General features: G+C 39.0%; 1 non-coding gene across 1 annotated transcript; it reads right to left on the minus strand.

Moving 5' to 3' along the window:
- Nucleotides 1–7,758: 7,758 nt before the first annotated feature.
- On the minus strand, nt 7,759–7,866 carry LOC130965005 (small nucleolar RNA R71). Its single transcript, XR_009081065.1, has one exon. It is a non-coding gene; the product is annotated as a small nucleolar RNA R71 (small nucleolar RNA).
- Nucleotides 7,867–8,298: the final 432 nt, after the last annotated feature.

Consider the following 8,298-nt stretch of genomic DNA (forward strand, 5'->3'; position numbering starts at 1 on the left):
TTTTTATGATTTTGTAATTTTTTTGTGCTTTTTCGAAAATTATATGGAAATAGAAAATAAAGGTTTCAGAATTCTTAATTTGAATTCCAGGAATCATTGCAATGCTAGTCTAAGACTCCGGTCCAGGAATTAGACATGGCTTCACAGCCAGCCAAGCTTTCAAAGAAAGCTTCGGTCCAAAACACTAGACATGGCCAATGGCCAGCCAAGCCTCAGCAGATCATTGCTCCAATAGCAAGATTGATAAAAATCAACAAGCTCTTGTGATGATCAGTTGAAACCTCGGTCCAATAAGATTAGACATGGCTTCTCAGCCAGCCAGATTTCAACAGATCATCATGAAACTCTAGAATTCATTCTTAAGAACTCTGAAAAATACCAAATCTAAGCAACAAGATGAACCGTCAGTTGTCCATACTCGAAACAATCCCCGGCAACGGCGCCAAAAACTTGGTGCGCGAAATCGTGATCACTACAACTTCGCACAACTAACCAGCAAGTGCACTGGGTCGTCCAAGTAATAAACCTTACGCGAGTAAGGGTCGATCCCACGGAGATTGTTGGTATGAAGCGAGCTATGGTCACCTTGTAAATCTTAGTCAGGCAGACTCAAATGGGTATAGATGATGAATGAAACATAAAGATAAAGATAGAGATACTTATGTATATCATTGGTGAGAATTTCAGATAAGCGTATGAAGATGCTTGGTCCCTTCCGTCTCTCTGCTTTCCTACCGTCTTCATCCAATCCTTCTTACTCCTTTCCATGGCAAGCTTATGCAAGGGTTTCACCGTTGTCAGTGGCTACCTCCCATCCTCTCAGTGGAAATGTTCAACGCACCCTGTCACGGCACGGCTATCCATCTGTCGGTTCTCGATCAGGCCGGAATAGAATCCAGTGATTCTTTTGTGTCTGTCACTAACGCCCCGCCCTCAGGAGTTTGAAGCACGTCACAGTCATTCAATCATTGAATCCTACTCAGAATACCACAGACAAGGTTAGACCTTCCGGATTCTCTTGAATGCCACCATCAGTTCTTGCCTATACCACGAAGACTCTGATCTCACGGAATGGCTGGCTCGTTTGTCAGGCGAGCACTCGGTTGTCAGGCGATCAACCATGCATCGTGTATCAGGAATCCAAGAGATATTCACCCAATCTAAGGTAGAACGGAGGTGGTTGTCAGTCACACGTTCATAGGTGAGAATGATGATGAGTGTCACGGATCATCACATTCATCAAGTTGAAGAACAAGTGATATCTTGGAACAAGAACAAGCGGAATTGAATAGAAGAATAATAGTAATTGCATTAATACTCGAGGTACAGCAGAGCTCCACACCTTAATCTATGGTGTGTAGAAACTCCACCGTTGAAAATACATAAGAACAAGGTCTAGGCATGGCCGTGAGGCCAGCCCCCCAAATGATCTAAGAACTAGATGTCCAAAGATAAAAATACAATAGTAAAAGGTCCTATATATAGAGAACTAGTAGCCTAGGGTGTACAGAGATGAGTAAATGACATAAAAATCCACTTCCGGGCCCACTTGGTGTGTGCTTGGGCTGAGCATTGAAGTATTTTCGTGTAGAGACTCTTCTTGGAGTTAAACGCCAGCTTTTATGCCAGTTTGGGCGTTTAACTCCCACTTTGGTGCCAGTTCCGGCGTTTAACGCTGGGAATTCTGAAGGTGACTTTGAATGCCGGTTTGGGCCATCAAATCTTGGGCAAAGTATGGACTATCATATATTGCTGGAAAGCCCAGGATGTCTACTTTCCAACGCCGTTGAGAGCGCGCCAATTGGGCCTCTGTAGCTCCAGAAAATCAACTTCGAGTGCAGGGAGGTCAGAATCCAACAGCATCTGCAGTCCTTTTCAGTCTCTGAATCAGAGTTTTGCTCAGGTCCCTCAATTTCAGCCAGAAAATATCTGAAATCACAGAAAAACACACAAACTCATAGTAAAGTCCAGAAAAGTGAATTTTAATTAAAAACTAATAAAAATATACTAAAAACTAACTAAATCCTACTAGAAACATACTAAAAACAATGCCAAAAAGCGTACAAATTATCCGCTCATCAGGTACCTGCAAGGGACTCCGATGCTTAAGTTAGCAAGGGTATTAAACAGGTATTGAGTAGAATCAGAGTATGAGTTATACCTGGGTGCTCCAGTGTATTTATAATGGTGAGATGTGGCCTTCTATGGATAAGATAAGTTAGTTATCTTATCTTATCTTATCTTTAAGTGAGGTCATCTTATCTTTAAGGGAACCGCCCTTCTCTCTGTAGGCTTGGGCCGCCTTAGGATTTGGGGCGTGTTCCTCTATTTGGGCCCTTTGTTTGGGCTTTCCTATGACTTGGCCGAGCTCTTTGAGAAGAGGTCGGGTTGTCTTGACCTGAAGAGGTCGGTCGCTTTGCCTGTAGAACATCCCGGGTCGGACAGCTCGACCCAGGGTATGAACAGAAAGAGAAGTTTAGTACTCTTGAGTCATTAATATCCAACTTATGTTGGTAATCTAGAGTTGTTAGTTAATCTTGTTTTCATCGATGCTACTTATGGATTTGGATTAACTAGGCCTATTTGACTTTCTCTCAATATGGGGATAAAGTAATAGGATTAACTTTTGGTAATTATTGTGTTATGATTAATGACTAGGATAGAAACCTTGATTCTTAATCCTTGCCATGAATGCCTCTTTAGCATTTGTTATCTTTAGTTGTTTGATTTACTTTCTTGTCATTTAAATTCTTGCCTTTTGACTGAAGAAAAATGTCGGTAAAGATTTTCACAAAAATAACGCGTTGCAAGTATAGTTCTAAACTGACAATCAAACCTCAATCAATATTTAAATTGTTTGTCACAAATACAAACCCAATAAAATTAACCAAAGTATTTAAACCTCGGGTCGTCTCTCAAGGAATTGCAGGAAAGTCTATTTATTATTGGTTTTGAGAAAGTATATTTTTGGGGTTTTTTAAATGTTGAACAAGGAATGTAAATGACAAGAAAATAAACTAACAACTAAGAAAAGTCCTAGCAAGGGTTGAGAATTGGAATTCCTATCCTCATTATCATTGTCAATTGTGAAGGTAATAGCAAAATGCTCTCACTTAGTTAACCTCTAACAATTGAAAGAAAGTCAAGTGAGTAAATCAAAGACTAGAGTTAGTAAAGCTCAAGCCAACTAGCAACTTCCAATCACCAACCAACAAGAGACTTTGACTCAATCCAAGTTAAGAACATAAAAATCTAATTAAAAATCTAACCAAGCATTTTATCAAACACTTGGAAGGCATAAGGTAGAAACATAGAAAATTGACAACACATAAGAAATTCTAAGACTAACCAAAGCAAAGAAATAACAATAACAAAGCAATTTAACAATAAGAAACATGAAACATAAATTGCATTAATGAAAATTGAGAGTAACACATGAGTTCATAAACTAAATTAGCAAAATAAAGGATTCAATAAGAGAAGTAGATAACTAAAGTGCTAGAACAAATAAAAGTAGAAGAGAACTAAATTAAAGCAAGGTAGAATTCTGAAATTGAGAAGGAACAAGACTAAAAACCTAAAATCTAGAGAGAGGATAGAGCCTCTCTCTCTCTAAAAAACTACATCTAAAACCTAATTTGTGTGAATGAAAGTGTGAATGATTGATTCCCCTTACTAGCTTCACTCTGTAGCCTCTAATATGTATTTTCGGGCTTGAAACTGGGTCCAAATCAGCCCAAAAATCGCACCCAGCATTTTCTGTAAATTGCAGCACGTGACAGAGTGTCACGCGTACACATCGTCTACGCGTACGCTGATGAGCGGATAATTTGTACACTTTTTGGCATTGTTTTTAGTATGTTTTTAGTATCTTTTAGTTAGTTTTTATTATATTTTTATTAGTTTTTAGTTAAAATTCACTTTTCTGGACTTTACTATGAGTTTGTGTGTTTTTCTGTGATTTCAGGTATTTTCTGGCTGAAATTGAGGGATCTGAGCAAAAATCTGATCCAGAGACTCAAAAGGACTGCAGATGCTGTTGGATTCTGACCTCCCTGCACTCGAAGTGGATTTTCTGGAGTTACAGAAGCCCAATTGGCGCGCCCTCAACGGCGTTGGAAAGTAGACATCCTGGGCTTTCCAGCAATATATGATAGTCCATACTTTGCCCAAGATTTGATGGCCCAAACCGGCGTTCAAAGTCACCTACAGAAATTCCAGCGTTAAACGCCGGAACTGGCACCTAAATGGGAGTTAAACGCCCAAACTGGCATAAAAGCTGGCGTTTAACTCCAAGGAGAGTCTCTACACGAAAAATGCTTCATTGCTCAGCCCAAGGGCCCGGAAGTGGATTTTTATGTCATTTACTCATCTCTGTACACCCTAGGCTACTAGTTTTCTATAAGTAGGACCTTTTACTATTGTATTTTCATCTTTGGACATCTAGTTCTTAGATCATAGAGAGTCTTTTGATCATGTTTTGATGATTGAACTCACTTTGGGAGGCTGGCCATTCGGCCATGCCTAGACCTTGTTCTTATGTATTTTCAACGGTGGAGTTTCTACACACCATAGATTAAGGTGTGGAGCTCTGCTGTACCTCGAGTATTAATGCAATTACTATTGTTCTTCCATTCAATTCCGCTTGTTCTTTTACCAAGATATCACTTGTTCTTCAACTTGATGAATGTGATGATCTGTGACACTCATCATCATTCTCACCTATGAGCAAGGTGACTGACAACCATTCTTGTTCTACAAGCATTTGAGGCTTAGTGAATATCTCTTGGATTTCTGATTGCATGATGCATGGTTGATCGCCTGACAATCGAGTGCTCGCCTGACAAACGAGCCAGCCATTCTGTGAGATCAGAGTCTTCGTGGTATAGGCAAGAACTGATGGCGGCATTCAAGAGAATCCGGAAGGTCTAACCTTGTCTGTGGTATTCTGAGTAGGATTCAATGATTGAATGACTGTGACATACTTCAAACTTGTAACCTGCTGGGCGTTAGTGACAGACGCAAAAGAGGGATTCTATTCCAGTAGGGGAGGGAACCAACCGGTGATTAGCCGTACTGTGACAGAGTGCGTGAGCATTAGTTTTCACTGAGAGGATGGGAGGTAGCCATTGACAACGGTGAAACCCTACATGAGCTTGCCATGGAAAGGAGTAAGAAGGATTGGATGAAGACAGTAGGAAAGCAGAGAGACGGAAGGGAAGGCATCTTCATACGCTTGTCTGAAGCTCTCACCAATGATATACATAAGTATCTCTATCTTTATCTTTATGTTATTTTCGTTCATCACCATTATACATTTGAGTCTGCCTGACTGAGATTTACAAGATGACCATAGCTTGCTTCATACCACCAATCTCCGTGGGATCGACCCTTACTCGCGTAAGGTTTATTACTTGGACGACCCAGTGCACTTGCTGGTTAGTTGTGCGAAGTTGTGTTTATGCCATGGTAGTGAGCACCAAGTCTTTGGAGCCATTACTAGGGATTGTTTATGTTTTGAAAAGTATTGATCACAATTTCGTGCACCAAGTTTTGGCGCCGTTGCCGGGGATTGTTCTTGTGTATGGACAACTGACGGTTCATCTTGTTGCTTAGATTAGGCATTTATTTTTTTTTCGAAATTCTTGAAGATGAATTCTAGAGTTTCATGATGATTTGTTGAAATCTGGCTGGCTGAGAAGCCATGTCTAATCTCATTGGACCGAGGTTTCAACTTATCATCACAGAAGCTTGTTGATTTTTTATCAATCTTGCTTTTGGAGCAGTGATTTGCTAAGGCTTGGCTGGCCTTTGGCCATGTCTAGTGTTTTGGACCGAAGCTTTCTTTGAAAGCTTGGCTGGCTGTGAAGCCATGTCTAATTCCTGGACCGGAGTCTTAGACTAGCATTGCACTGATTCCTGGAATTCTCATTAAGAATTTTGATATCTTTTTCCACTTAATTTTCGAAAATCACAAAAAAAAAATTTCACAAAAACCATAAAAACCAAAAATATTTGATGTTTCTTGCTTGAGTCTAGTGTCTCATCTTAAGTTTGGTGTCAATTGCATGCATTCATGTGTCTTAAGGATCTTGAAGTAATTCTTGATGATTTCTTACTCTGATCTTTGAATTCTTTTGACTTGAGTGTTTATGTGTCTCATATAGTGTCAATAGTATACAAACTGCTAAGTTTGGTGTCTTGCATGCATTGTTATTTGATTCTTGTTGCATTTTGATTATTAAAAAATCCAAAAATATTTTTTATTTTGTGTCTTTTCAAGTCAATAATACAGAGAATTGAAACTTCAGAACATACTGCAGAGGAATTATACAGAAAAAGCTGGGCATTCAAAAATGCCCAGTGAAGAAGGCAGACTGGCGTTTAAACGCCAGCCAGGGTACCTGGTTGGGCGTTTAAACGCCAGCCAGGGTACCTGGTTGGGCGTTTAACGCCCAAAAAGGGTGCATTTTGGGCGTTAAACGCCAGAATGGATACCATTCTGGGCGTTTAACGCCAGGACGGTGCTAGGGGGAAGATTTTGTTTTCAAATCAATTTTTTTTCAAGTTTTCAAAGTTTTTCAAAATCAAATCTTTTTCAAATCATATCTTTTCAATCAAATGTTTTCAAAATTAATTTCTTTCCTTTTTCAAAGATACTTACTAACAATTAATGATTTGATTGAACATCTCAAATTTGTTACCTTTTCTGTTGAGAAAGGTTTAATGTTTGAATCATATCTTTTTCTTGTTAGGCAAGTCATTAATTTTAAAATCATATCTTTTAAAATTGTTTTCAAATCATATCCTTTTAAAAATTGTTTTCAAATCATATCTTTTCAATCATATCTTTTTAATCACATCTTTTTCAAAATAGTTTTCAATCAAATCTTTTTAAGTTCTAATTTCAAAATCTTTTTCAAAAATCACTTGATTTCTTTCTTACTTTTAATTTCGAAAATCAATTAGTGGTTTTCAAAAATGTTTTCAAAAAATTTTAATTAATTTTCGAAAAAAAAAAATATTTCCTTCCCTCTCACATCCTTCTATTTATGGAGTACCACTCCTTCTCAATGCACAATTCGAACCTTATCTAATTAAAGTTCGAATTCTTCTTCTCCTTCTTCTTTCTATTTCTCTTTTCCTCTGACACCTCAAGGAATCTCTATACTGTGACATAGAGGACTCCACATTTTCTTGTTCTCTTCTCTTTCATATGAGCAGGAGCAGAGACAAAGGCATTCTTGTTGAAGCTGACCCTGAACCCGAAAGGACCTTGAAGAGAAAGCTAAGAGAAGCCAAAGCACAACTCTCTTTAGAGGACCTGACCGAATTCTTCAAAGAAGAAGAAGACATGGCAGCCGAAAACAACAATAATGCAAACAATGCAAGGAAGGTGCTGGGTGACTTTACTGCACCTACTCCTGATTTTTATGGGAGAAGCATCTCTATCCCTGCCATTGGAGCAAACAACTTTGAGCTTAAACCTCAATTAGTTTCTTTAATGCAACAGAATTGCAAGTTCCATGGACTTCCAATGGAAGATCCTCATCAGTTCTTAGCTGAATTCTTGCAAATCTGTGACACAGTCAAGACTAATGGGGTAGACCCTGAGGTCTATAGACTGATGCTATTCCCTTTGCTGTAAGAGACAGAGCTAGGACATGGTTGGACTCTCAACCTAAAGAAAGCCTGGACTCTTGGGAAAAGCTAGTCAATGCCTTCTTGGCAAAGTTCTTTCCACCTCAAAGATGGAGCAAGCTTAGAGTGGAAGTCCAAACTTTCAGACAGAAGGATGGAGAATCCCTCTATGAAGCTTGGGAAAGATACAAACAATTAATCAGAAAATGTCCGTCTGACATGCTTTCTGAATGGAGCATCATAGGTATTTTCTATGATGGTCTCTCTGAACTATCCAAGATGTCTTTGGATAGCTCTGCTGGAGGATCTCTTCATCTGAAGAAGACGCCTACAGAGGCTCAAGAGCTCATTAAAATGGTTGCAAATAACCAATTCATGTACACTTCTAAAAGGAATCCTGTGAACAATGGGACAAGTCAGAAGAAAGGAGTTCTTGATATTAATGCTCTGAATGCCATATTGGCTCAGAACAAGATATTGACTCAACAAGTCAATTTGATTTCTCAAAGTCTGTCTGGAATGCAAAATGCACCAAGCAGTACTAAGGAGGCTTCATCTGAGGAAGAAGCTTATGATCCTGAGAACCCTTCAATGGAAGAGGTGAATTACCTAGGAGAACCCTATGGAAACACCTATAATTCTTCATGGAGAAATCAC

The sequence above is a fragment of the Arachis stenosperma genome, chromosome 2 (assembly GCF_014773155.1).
Source record: "Arachis stenosperma cultivar V10309 chromosome 2, arast.V10309.gnm1.PFL2, whole genome shotgun sequence".
Lineage (NCBI taxonomy): Eukaryota > Viridiplantae > Streptophyta > Magnoliopsida > Fabales > Fabaceae > Arachis > Arachis stenosperma.